The following is a 12,592-nucleotide window of genomic DNA, read 5'->3' as shown; positions in this document are numbered from 1 at the left end:
CAGGATAAAATGTTTTAAGTTGATGTCACCAAAGGTTTATGTCACTTAAGGCCTCAGGCTCAGTTGAAAACTAACAGAAAACTCACCCTAAGGCCATCACATTTAAATGATCAATGTGTAAACACCAGGGGGGAAAAAAAAAAAAAAATTGTGTTTTTACTTCTCAAATTCACCCTTTGCCAATTCACGCCCGTTGTCCCGCCCCTCTTCACACCCACTGGTTGCTGTGTCTTGGTGGGACACTCGGAGGGACACTCCATCCACTACCATTGTAATTCAGTTGTTTCGTATTGTTATTCTGTGTATTCAATTCTCATTTCAAACTTGGTTTCAGTAAAATGGAGCTGCTCAGTGGCAGTATAGTGACTCAGCATGTTTTTAAATGGTTTTATTTCTCCAAAAATGATGTTTTAGCAAATTCAACATAAAAAAGGCGGAACCAGGGCGGGACAAGGCAGATAGAGCCTGCTGGTTGGTCAGTCAGGGACCAACCAGAAGGCTGACAAACACACAGACCACATCTATGTGAAGACCTAATACAAATAATACACCCTCAGTGTAAGTGTAGCATCGTACCAGGAAAAGCTGTTACCATGTTATTATCTAAGCATGTATATTCTTTAAAGTTGGTTTTGATATACTTTCATTGCTCAAGAACAGCTAAATCAAATCAAACTAAATTAATTATGTTACAAGCTCAGTTATTTTAGTTGCGTCCTGTCCTGTGTCTCGTTTCCACAAAACCAACATTCAAATTTCAAGCTTGCACCATACCTTTATAAATCAAAAATAATATTAATCCTGTATAATCCACATGTACGTGCACAGCCAGTGGTGTAAATTAACTAAGTACATTAACTCAAGTACTGTACTTAAGTACACTTTCAAGGATTTCTAATTTTCAGTACTTTTACTTCTACTCCATACATATCACAGACGGGAGTCTCTCTCCATTCCGACATGTCGCCACTCCGAAATTGACTTCTAATTGTCGGAGTGGCGACACTCCCATAGGGGTTAAGTTTAGGGTTAGGGTTAGAGATAGGGTTAGGGTCGGAATGGAGACATGTCGGAAAGGAGACATGTCGGAGTGGCGGGCCGGGATGTAAACATCACAGACAACTATTGTACTTTTACGCCACAACAATTATACATTCCACATCCACTTCAACAATATACATGTTGGCCTTTTGAAAATAGCCGATCTCACAATTGTGAGCTTGTAGATCTGCTATTTTCAAAAGCCTTTTATACATTTGAAAACTTGAAATGGGACACTCTGCACAATGAGTACTACTACTTTTAGTACTTTAAGTACATTTTGTTGCCAATACTTTTATACTTTAAGTTTTGAATTCCGGTCTTTAACTATTTACTATTTCTATATCGCAGAATTGATACTACGCAAAACATTTGAGTACTTTTCCCACCACCGTGCTCAGCACATGTACTCCATTGCCGTCCATGAAGGAGTTCTGTTCTCAAGCTCGCTAAGCTCCCATTGGTCCAGCTACGCAACAGGGTCAGTGGGCTAATCGCTGTTGCCGTCTGTCCCAAAGGCTCAAACTCATGAGAAAGATCTGGAAAAGTCTGACCCTGCGGAGGCAACCCGCCGCTGTGACGGGACCCCCAGGGACCCCCGGGGTTAGGATGACAGAGTTATATATATAATATATAATATATAACTCTTTGGGGACAAGACAGTGAGGTTTAACTGGCAGTTCATCAAAGAGTTAGACAAACAAAGTCAGCACTTTCCTTTGAGGGGATGCCCTCGTTTTGATGAAGCTGAGGGGTCTTCAATCTTATCTTGGTTCTTCGTGTTTGCATAGCGATGCTGAGTTTTAGACCCCACACACAGAAAATGGGGGTCACCAAAAGAGCTTCCCCTATGATTATCTTGCCCTTTGTAACAGTTTTGTTTGTGTGTGAGTGAGGTATAACTTTGAGAGATTGTTCTATCAAAAAATGCTCTGATGTATGCAAACACAAAACAAGTTCCTTCCGTTGTGGAAGTAGGCTGTAATGATAATGATGATGATGAAATGACAAAGTTAAAAAAACGACCAACGCATTCCGGCTCAAGAGCTTTCATCAAGGTCCAATGACACAGTAATGCTGTCACTGTGTCATAATCATAATCATAATCTAACTCTGAGAAGCACCTGTAGTCGAGTTGAGGCTTTACATTTACTTTAGTTTGACTCGGTTCCACAGATAAATATTGTGAAAATAGATTATCTACAAGCTCACAACGCCTCGCAATGTGAGGCATTGTGAGCTTGTACTGTAGATAGTAAATTATGTCTTATATTATTAGACAATTTGGCCAATGTTTCAAAAAAATGTTTATAGTTTGTTGATTACTTTTGATGCAGCAATGGTCTTTTTTTATTTAACCTTTAGGTATTAAAAAGGTCTAAAAGGACCCCCCAAAAGCATGTGGGGGACCCCCCTTGGGGTCCCGACCCACAGGTTGAGAGCCACTGCTCTAATGAATGCACAAATAAGTAATTGGCCATGCAAACACTAGCATCCATATTTTGGGGTTAAGATTCACTGGAAAAAAGGAGATCTACAAGCTCACAACATGTTGCAAAAATTAGGAAACAATGTGGATAATATGAAGGGTTTGTAACTCTGGATACATACAGTAGCATGCTATCCTTCAGTGTTTGTTGATTTGAAGTATTTATTTTACAGTAGGCTACTTAACCCAGTTACCATGAGCAACACCATCTCGATTTGTTAAGAACACACGTGGCGGAATTTCTTAAACCTAAATAGAGCAAAATGAGTACACTTTTAAGACAACGCCCAAGTGTGGACAGTTTATGAATCTGCAGTGTAATATGGATTTTGAATAAAATATTCTTTATAAAACACAAGAAAAGCAGGTTTGTTTGCTGTGCAGCATACAATATTTGCATACTGGAATGAAAATTCCCTTTATTTGTCACATTTTGATCCAAAATGGCCTTCCGCAGTTTCTGTCTGGCAGAAACCTTGTATCTCCAAGTTTCAAATTTGTATGTTTTTTCGTTAAGCCCTGCCTCATCATACACGACTGTCTCTCAAGACTAGTGAAAATAGCAGATCTACAAGCACACAATGCCTTATGTGCTAATGATAAAAAAAAAAAAAAAAAAAACGGTTTTGGACATACAAGGTTTTCATTTGCTTGCGGAAGAGCGTTGTTGTTTTCTCATCCTGTCATATGCTAGTTTTTATTTAATCCAACGACTGGCCTACTGGGGTCTTGGGTGTGCACACAACTGTCCTTCAAGCTTTTTTATTAAACCATACAGTACCGTAAATAATATGAAACCCCTGCTATGAAAGAGAAAATGTATCTGAGCTTACTATTGTACTCATACTTATGCATATATTATGAATGTACAGTATTTGCCTTGGAAATACATTGGTGATCCATTTTCAGTCGGTGAACAAATGTATATTTATTTAGCAAAAAAAGGAGAAAACCATCTACACACTAAGTTGGGTTCAAAGATTGACTCTTGCTTTAACCAGCATATTTCACACAACAGGAATACCAATCATATCCATCCATACCAACATTATTTGACCAATCACATATTTTTTGTGTTTTTGTTTAAAACTCACCTCTTTATAAGAAAGGTCCTCACACTGAAGTTCCAACAGGTTCACTTCTATGGAGCCAGAACACTCTTATCCATGACCAGAACACATTTCGTTTCAGAATATACTAACAATGTCAAAGCATACGCCGTGGGATATTTTCCTTTTAACGCCTGCAGTCTAGTCTAGTCTAGTTATGAAGATGATGATGTGACCTGACTGTCATCATCAGCGTTGATGTGTGCTGCCTGCCTGCGCGCACACACATCAGCGTGGTAGGTTAACTACCCAGAGCACTTCCTGTCGTTGAAAGGTTGAGGCTTGGTGCTTTGCACTTGTCTTCTTCTAACAGGTGCTTAGTATGCAGCTGTGTGTGCGCTAGCATTGTGAACGTTATAGGCTCCACTGTAAATGGGTCAGAGCAGTACTTTTTCCCCGTGATGGGAGAAGAACATGTGTTAGCGTTCCAACGGGGTGTCCTCCTAAAGCAGGGGTATCCAATGTTTTCAGGCCAAGGACCCCTTAGTTGAGAGAGATGAAGCAGGGACCCCCACAACCTTTTCATAGATTCCATAGAGTTTCATCGTTTGACAGCACAATCATCAGTGTATTTTGGATTCATGTAAATTTGTGTTTTCAGATATGTGACCACTTGAACCGTCAATACTTAGTAAACTTGACCTTTCACTCTGTACTTGGTCTGCCCTTTTTACCCTCTACACCAAACCTCTTTGCCGAAAATAGCCGATCTACAAGCTACAAGCTGGACACTGGGGTTCAAGTGCATGCAAATAAAAAAGCTTCTATCACACAAAGATTTGGAGGACCCCCTGTAGTAACTCTGAGGACCCCCTAGGGGTCTCGGACCCCCTGTTGAAGACCCTTGTCCTAAGACAAGTGATTTTCAATCCTTTTCATTTCAAGCATCTCTCCAGTTTATTTTTGAGCGGTGGTTACACCGTCTCCTATACGTGGCCGTGTGTGTATGCGTGTGTGTGTGCGTGTGTGTGTGTGTGTCTGTATGTAGCCTGCAGGCCTGCAGTACCTTTTATGACCACACATGTTAAGGGAGGGGCGCTGTTGTTCAGGCCAGGCCAGACCAGGCACACACACACACACACGCACACACACACACACACACACACACAGGGGGGAAGGGGGGGGGGGGGTAAACCACCGCTCAGTTCACACGGGTGTGATTTTTTTAAGATAGTGTAACAGTGGAGATGGACAGGAAACGGGGAGAGAGAGATGGGGAGAGACATGCAGCAAAGGAACAGGACTCGAACCCTCAGGCTACATTAGAGCCTAGGGACCGTTAGGCCACTAGTGGTCCGGGGCAAGGAGCTCTAGTTTGATAAGATTCATATCTTTGAGACACAAATCTGCACTGTTGAGTTATTTTAACTCTGAGACTGTCCAAATGGACTTGTATGGGTCCGCTTGGTTTATCCATATTTTGTCCATATTTTGTACGCTCTCGGGCTTATAGGCCTGAAACTCCACAAGGACCCCTGAGGGCACCTGCACGGCTACACCTCACGTTGAGAACCACTGTCCTTTACTGAATACCATCTAACTCTGTTGACAGTGACTCAAAGTCACTGTTTCATCATCAGATCACAACACGAAGGTCATGTAAGGTCATATATTACATATCTAACTCAATCATGTCTGACACAGTTTGGTGATCAAAGTTCAAGGACATTGAGGTCATCGTATGAATCAACCACCTACTCTTTACTCACACACCATATATTCTTTGTCCTAAAACCAATTCTGAAAATAGGTTCACAATGCGCCACACCCTGACGGCCCCGGGGTGACAAGCGACCTTGTAGATCTGATATTTATGTCATTTTTGAAAAATAAGTAAATAAAAAATACATACGTTTTGCCTATAATGACATGGGGATTGCAGGTTTATAGTGGTTAATAGGAACAGAGACAGGCCAGTGTCATTTTGTTCATATTCAACCAAAATATGTATTCAAGAGTTCCCTGTAAGCTCAACTATTACCAAACTCATCATGACAGGTACAGTGAAGACTTACACAGCATATTGAGTAAATGACTGATTTGTTTGAGCTCTGTTTACAAAATGCTGCTACTAAAGTGTTCATTTGATTGAATTATTAACATCACACTTCCTGTGCTGTGGTGGTGGTCTACTAACTACTCGGTGCTCTAAAAAGCACCATGCTAAATTTCTCAATGATGTAGGCTGCGGCGTGTCTCTGGTCGCTTTGTAACCTGTGGCTAATTAGGAAATCTTTTGACATACAGTGTCTGCCACAGATTTATATCTTATTTTGTATCTTGTCTCTTGTCTCTCTCTAACAAAGACATAAACCAAGTGGTGATGGTCCCTTGTCACCCATAAGTAGAATCAGTGTTGATGTGTAAGGCTAGATCAATGTCAGAGATATGAATTGGCCTGGTCCACTGGCGTATGGCCCAGGCACCTAGCCTGGTAATCCGGCTTGGCAAGTTTGAGTCGCTATCCCAATGACCTTTGCTGCGTGTCACCCTCCCCTCCCCCCATCTCTCTCTCCCCATTTCCTGTCAACCTATTGTATACCATCAATAAAGGAATAAAAATATATCTTGAAAAAGAGAGATATGAATTCAGAACTCCTGTCGGATAGTTCCTCACATGCACTCATGTCTCCCTGCCAGAACACAACAGAACAGAACACAGCCGAACAGTGCTAACCACAGAGTTTTCTTTTTGCGGTGACACAGACTGCTTCTACAGCGCACGCACTGAGAGGAAGTGGGACCCATCTTCACAGGAAGTGCACAGAAATAGGCGCTTACATTGTTTTCTTTTTTCCGCACTAACAATATCTTGCATGTGACCACTTAACCACTTAGCACTTATGTTAACTATTTTTCCATTAAACAAGAACGTGCAGTATAGGACTACTTGAGAAGCACATACTGTATAACCAGGACACATACAGGTATAACCATGAAAAAAATAAAGTGGTTCCAGTTTCAGGTTCCAACATACTGACAGTGAGTGATATTGACACTTCTCAACTAGTCTCGCGTGGCCAGACTGTTGACTCCGCGATTTGCAAATGCTCCCGTCATGCAGTCTGGAATAACGTTAGAAGAATGATGAGTACCCGGTTAAAGCGGAAGTGAAGCCTCCTCCTCACTTCCGTTTCCGTCTCACATTGTGCACATTTATCCTAATATAAATAAAAAATAATTTACGGTAATCATATTTAGCTTGCAGCTTAGCAGAAATGATTTTTTTTCATGAACAGAAATGCCAGTTTCCATTTCTCGCCGTTCAGGAGCTGTAGTTCCAGACTCTATATAGCATTCGGAGATTGTGGAATAGTTGTCTGTCTACGCAAGACTACTACTTCTCAACAGAACACTAATTTAGCTGTGTGCAACATTTGCACACAGCTAAATTAGAATCGTGCACTCAGTGAAAGGCTAATCAGCAGTGAGTCTTGTCCAAATATGGAGTGGATCTGAAATGATAAATTCACACATAAAACATAGTTGTTGTCATTGATCAATGTGACAAATATTTAAGAATTGGGTTCCCTGGCCTACTAGCAGCATGCCATACACAAGAAATGTTAGACATGCAGACTGAGGAATAAAACCACACCCAGTGTGAAGTGAGCGGTGCTATGTATGAGTTAATTTCATTAAGCGTCCAGCAAAGCTTGGCTAATGTGGGATGGAGTGGGACATACATGCAGACATGGGACATAAGTATATGCAGACAACGCCAGATGGAGGAGCAGACAAAATGAGTGATTGCTGATATAAAAACAGCTGTGAGCTATTGTTAGGAAACCCTCATGAGGAGGCGTTCAGGCGCCCCCGGCCTCGGGGGTATTCCTGTTTTCCACTCAGCTATAAGTTTGTCACCAATTCCAGATGTGGTTGGAAATCACATTCTCTTACGCAATCTCATTGAGATACTATCAGCATGCAGAGAACTTTCCAACACCTCCACTGCTTCAAGTGCAGGTGCGGACTGGTTTCAGGCATCATGTGTTGCTTAGAATCTTCAGTTCATTGGTAGCGCCACTCAACCCTGTTTGCACATGATGCAGCAAAACAAAATGTTGCTGAAGTTGTTTCTGATTGAAGCTGTTGTAACCTGTCACAAAATGTGCAGTGAGAAAGAATGGATAACTACTTAAAGGGGAATTTCACTTCTTCAACACACTTCTGGGCAGGCACGTGCACACATACTGTAGACAGACCTTTTATCCTTCTGTAAAAAGTGCCCTCTCACCAGACCATGAATGCAGTTTTTACTATGGTGAAAGAAACGCAAATGCCCTTCTTTCCATGCCATACCTGAATGCAGCATTCAAGAGAATTTGCCTTGTCCAAACTCTCCTGAATTTAATTGAATGCAGTATCTCATGTTCATGCTGTACGCCACATCTCCAGTACTGACTTGATTATGCTGATTTCAGTGTGGTATCGAGGAACGAAAATAGATGACCTCCAAGTTCACAACGTTGTGAGCTTGGAGGTCGGCTATTTTCGGTATTGACACCAAAAGGCCCTTTTAGACATTTCAGCCCCTGCCTCTCATTCTCTGCACGTCCCTGGTTCTGGGGTCATTTTTCACATCTACTCCTGAGCCCTCTGGGTTAGTGTCCAAGTGTCCTTGAGCGAGACACTGGACCTCCTTCAATAGGGGGTCCAGGACCCCTAGGGGGTCCTCAGAGTTACTACAGGGAGTCCACCAAGTCTTTGTGTGATTTTTACCGTAACCACTTCAACCCAGCATTCCTATTCTGAGCAGAACTTTAGGCAAAAATGGCAAGAACACAACGTCTCGCGCTCCGAGGTGTTGTAGGCAATTTTCAGCAAACTCCATAGACTGATATTGTCTTCCTCAATGTCCTTCTCTTACTTTTGTTATATGAGTCTGTTAATATTTTGTCCATACATGAAATAAGTAATTGAAAAGTTAAGGTGTCCCCATTCATAGAACAATCGGTCACCTGTGTCTGACCAAATATCTATTCAAATAGTGAACCAAGCAACATAAAAACTGTCTGGATTTTAAAGCTGCGTGTTCTACCTGGGAGCCGAATCCCTGTCTATGAGCTTCAGGCAGTAGTCAATCAGTAGGTTTCCTACCATGCACACACATATACAGTACATTTCTCAATAGAAAAATATAGACGTACTAGTTATTGTACTAGTAAGACGCCTCAGGGCGACATCTGACCCAGGCCGCGCCAATTCTTGGCCATCTGGCCAGTGATGTATATCGGACCAGTTACCCACATATGGAGATCCGTGTACTGTATGGTACATCCCTTTTATGCCCATACATGGAGATCCCTGTCTGAACCAGCCACACCGATATGGGCTGTCTTCCTTCATATATGGGCATTCCATTATAAAGTCCTGTTAGATATGGGCTTAATATTGATGACATCAGGGATCGCCATAGATTCTGTTGTGGTTCCCATGACACCACAACATACAATCCCTTGTATGCCCATACATGGAGATCCCTATCTGAACCAGCCACACAGATATGGGCCATGTCTTGGCCATCTGGCCAGTGATGTATATCGATGACACCTGGGATCTTCATACAGTATATGGCCATAAAAGGGATTCTTGGGAATACCCATATATGGACTTTTACATAGGTGATGTCACCTGTGATATCACCTGTGATGTCACAGTGATGTGAAACCACAGTGTCAGGCGTGACCTTCAGAGATACACAGATACGTGGACAAGATGTACCGGTTGAGTGGTTCCCCTGACATCACAGTGACATCAGAGCATGATGTCAGAGCGGCAAACCCATAGACTGTAAAAATGTGTTCACGTCTACACGTCCAGACAGACAGATGGACACGGACAAGCTGTGACGTTTCTCATAGTAAACTCTTACCTTCGGTCGCATTTAACATACTCTACCATACCAATTGGTTAGAGAGTTGGTGCCATAGTTTTGAGCTTTTTCTGTTTCGTATGTGTCCATGGAGTTAACATTACCCCCGGGTGTGGTTATAATATGCAAAAGTGTCTTCCCTGTTTATTTTTGGTTTGTTCCTGAAAGCTGAAAGCCTTTTAGCCAAAAGGCCCAAACTAAATACACCACTAAATCATCATCACCTTATTATCATACCACAACAGCTGTGGGCACTGGGCACAGCTAAATCAAGGTGGGTGGTGCTAAGGTGAAAAGCAGGTATGGTATACTTGAATGGGTGTGGCCACGTAAAAACATAATTATAACACTTTATGTACACTTTTTTGAAAAAACTCTTCCTCCTAGTATAATCATAATACCTGATGATCGTGTTTTATTCTAGGGGAAAATATCACGGCACCCCGTCTTTAAAATAACATTTGATTCACTAAAATAAGTTCCAGATTGCTAATACAGTTTGTACTTCAGCTTATGACAGTATCGCATGAAACTTGCTGATCTACAGTTCAAGCACACAACATGAGCTTGTACTGTCTGGAATATAATAGTATAGGCCAGTGGTCCTCAACCTTTTCAGGCCGTGATCCCCAAAATAATCATATTTTAAGTGGGGACCCCCCACCCTGAAGAGCACTAAGAGTTGAGGCATTACATTTTGTATAACGGTTCTATTGTGAAAATAGCAGATCTACATGCTCACAACGCCTCGCAACAGCCTCTAATATTTGATCATTTGACCAATGTATAATTTGTCATTTTAGATGTATTAAAAAATCCTTAAATTGTCACTTTAGACATGTGCAGATAGATACCCTCTATACACTTAAACCTTATGTTGGTTTGTTCACTGTTGAGTGAGAAAACAATGTTTCACATTAAGTTGATCATCTGGGGACCCCCCCAAAATAATTTGGGAACCACTGGTATAGGCAAACTGATAATAAAGAAGGACAGGTTGAAAGTAGTTAATACATGGCATGAGTGGACGGACGGATGAGTGACATCATGCTCTGTTCATCCTGTATAGTGTTACCCAATGCAGAAATGGAAGCTGTTGGAATAAGATCAGACCATCTGCAGGGCAGAGAAACATAAAAAAAAAGCACACACACACACACACACACACACACACACACACACACACACACACACACACACACACACACACACACACACACACACACACACACACACACACACTAAAGAATAAGGCCTTAAGGTGCCAACACAGTGTCTGTCAAATCCTGGCGTTACGATAGCATTCATGACAATGGACCTTTGTGTGATCTAACGTCATCAAGGTTAAGTCCGTCACGTTATGTCCACAGTGGTGGAAAAAAACTAAGTAGGCTGCTCAAATGTTTTACTTAAAGGAGTAGTTCACACCCCAAAATGACTTTTTTTATATTGATTACTCAACCCATGGAGACTTGAGTAAGATAATATTTTTAGTTTTTTTGTCGCATTCCTAAGACAAACATTTGATTACAATAAATGTAACCCCATTGATTCCGGATGGGGACCCGAATGCATTTGTTCGGGTCCCCATCCGGAATGGCGTGAGTAATCAATTGAAAGTTTTTCATTTTGGGGGTGAACTACTCCTTTCAGTAAAAGTATCATTACTGCAAAGTAGTAAGTAAAAGTCTGGAATTCGAAAGGTACTTAAAAAAAAGTATGTGAAAAAAGCACAAAAGTGTTGGCATTAAAGTGTACTTAAAGTATCATTATGCAGAATGATTCAAGTTTTCAAATCGTTTGAAAATGGTAGATCTACAAGCTTGCGTGCGTGTGTGCGTGCGCATTTGTGTGTGTGTTTTGATTTACTATCAACACGGGGACCAAGAATACAGGATGCTGTAGCTGAGCGCTTAGAGAGGCCGTCTGAGAATTGGAAGGTCGCCGGTTCGCCCCCCCGCCACCTCACCCTGTATGTGTCGAAGTGTCGCTGAGCAAGGCACTTAACCCTAAAAGCTCCCCCTGAGAGCGCTCATCACGAAGGCCTGTCAAAATGGACTCTTGGGGGGGACATTGTTCAGGTCCCCTGGGGGTCCCAGCATCATTTTCATGGCTAAGACAGGTTTTTAGAGCTAAGGTTTCAGTTAGTTACGGAGATCCAGGTTGGGGTCAGGGTTAGGATTAGCCATTTATGTAAGTGTTAGGTGTGGGGTTGCGTTTAGACTCTAAAGAGTTATAGGATAGTTATAGGATTAGGTTTAGGTTAGGTTAGGGTTATGATTAGGTTTAACCGCTTGATACCTAGTGTGTCCTCCTTATTCCGGGTATGTCATAAAAGGTGAACAAACTGGGAACATTTCAGAGCTACAAGCTCAGGGTAAACTGTTGTGCCCCTTCTACATAAACTTACAAGGAGTCCTTAAGACTTTTTTTATTTTAGTTTAACATGCGCATGCTGCACTGTATGATATACAGCACTGACAAAGATCTTATGACCGAACTTTCGCTGCTCTGTGTGTGTGTGTGTGTGTGTGTGTGTGTGTGTGTGTGTGTGTGTGTGTCTGTGTGTCTGTGTGTCTGTGTGAGTGTGTGATAATGACTGCACTATGCTGCATATTTGGTTTCTTGCTCAGCCAGTTGCGTCCGGTAACAATGAAACAATGTCGGTGTGAATCCCTGCAGGGTGACGCTCGTATATGTTTATGAATGTCTTCGCTGTCGGGCAGAAGACATACAAGGTTTCCACCGCGACAGCGACAATGTGTGATGTCAATGACGGGGGAACCATTGAAGCAGGTGAACTCAGCAGCCAGGATGTATCAATGGTATAGAATACACGGCACGCACTGTAGGTGACTGGGGTCATTAACCCCTGATACGCTGTATGGAAAGTTTTAAGCAGGTGTGTAGACCAGTGGTTTTCAACCTTTTTCTTTTGAGCCAAAGACCACCATTTGATTTGATTTAGCCTCTCACAATTCCATGCTGTATTCATGTGGTACCATAGTAGAGATAACAGGCAAATGTTGATCAAAATATCAATTCATCTACATCCCCTAATTGTCTCTTCTTGTAGAT

At 41.9% G+C, this 12,592-nt stretch overlaps 2 protein-coding genes across 2 annotated transcripts in view; both read right to left on the bottom strand.

The window, feature by feature from the left end:
• Nucleotides 1–3,754, bottom strand: part of lck (LCK proto-oncogene, Src family tyrosine kinase) — a 32,464-nt gene extending 28,710 nt beyond the window's left edge. Inside the window, exon 1 of the mRNA XM_080750035.1 lies at nt 3,625–3,754. The gene's annotated coding sequence lies outside the window, so the exon portion shown is untranslated. The remainder of the gene's footprint in view (nt 1–3,624) is intronic.
• fam167b (family with sequence similarity 167 member B) overlaps nt 1–12,592 on the bottom strand; it is a gene marked incomplete at its 5' end in the record, with an annotated part of 214,550 nt that overhangs the window by 190,818 nt on the left and 11,140 nt on the right. The gene's annotated exons all lie outside the window — the stretch shown is intronic.

Source organism: Nannobrachium achirus, assembly GCF_963921795.1.
Source record: "Nannobrachium achirus genome assembly, chromosome: 20".
NCBI lineage: Eukaryota > Metazoa > Chordata > Actinopteri > Myctophiformes > Myctophidae > Nannobrachium > Nannobrachium achirus.
Note: the sequence above shows the minus strand (reverse complement) of the source record. Positions and strands in the feature narration are given on the sequence as shown.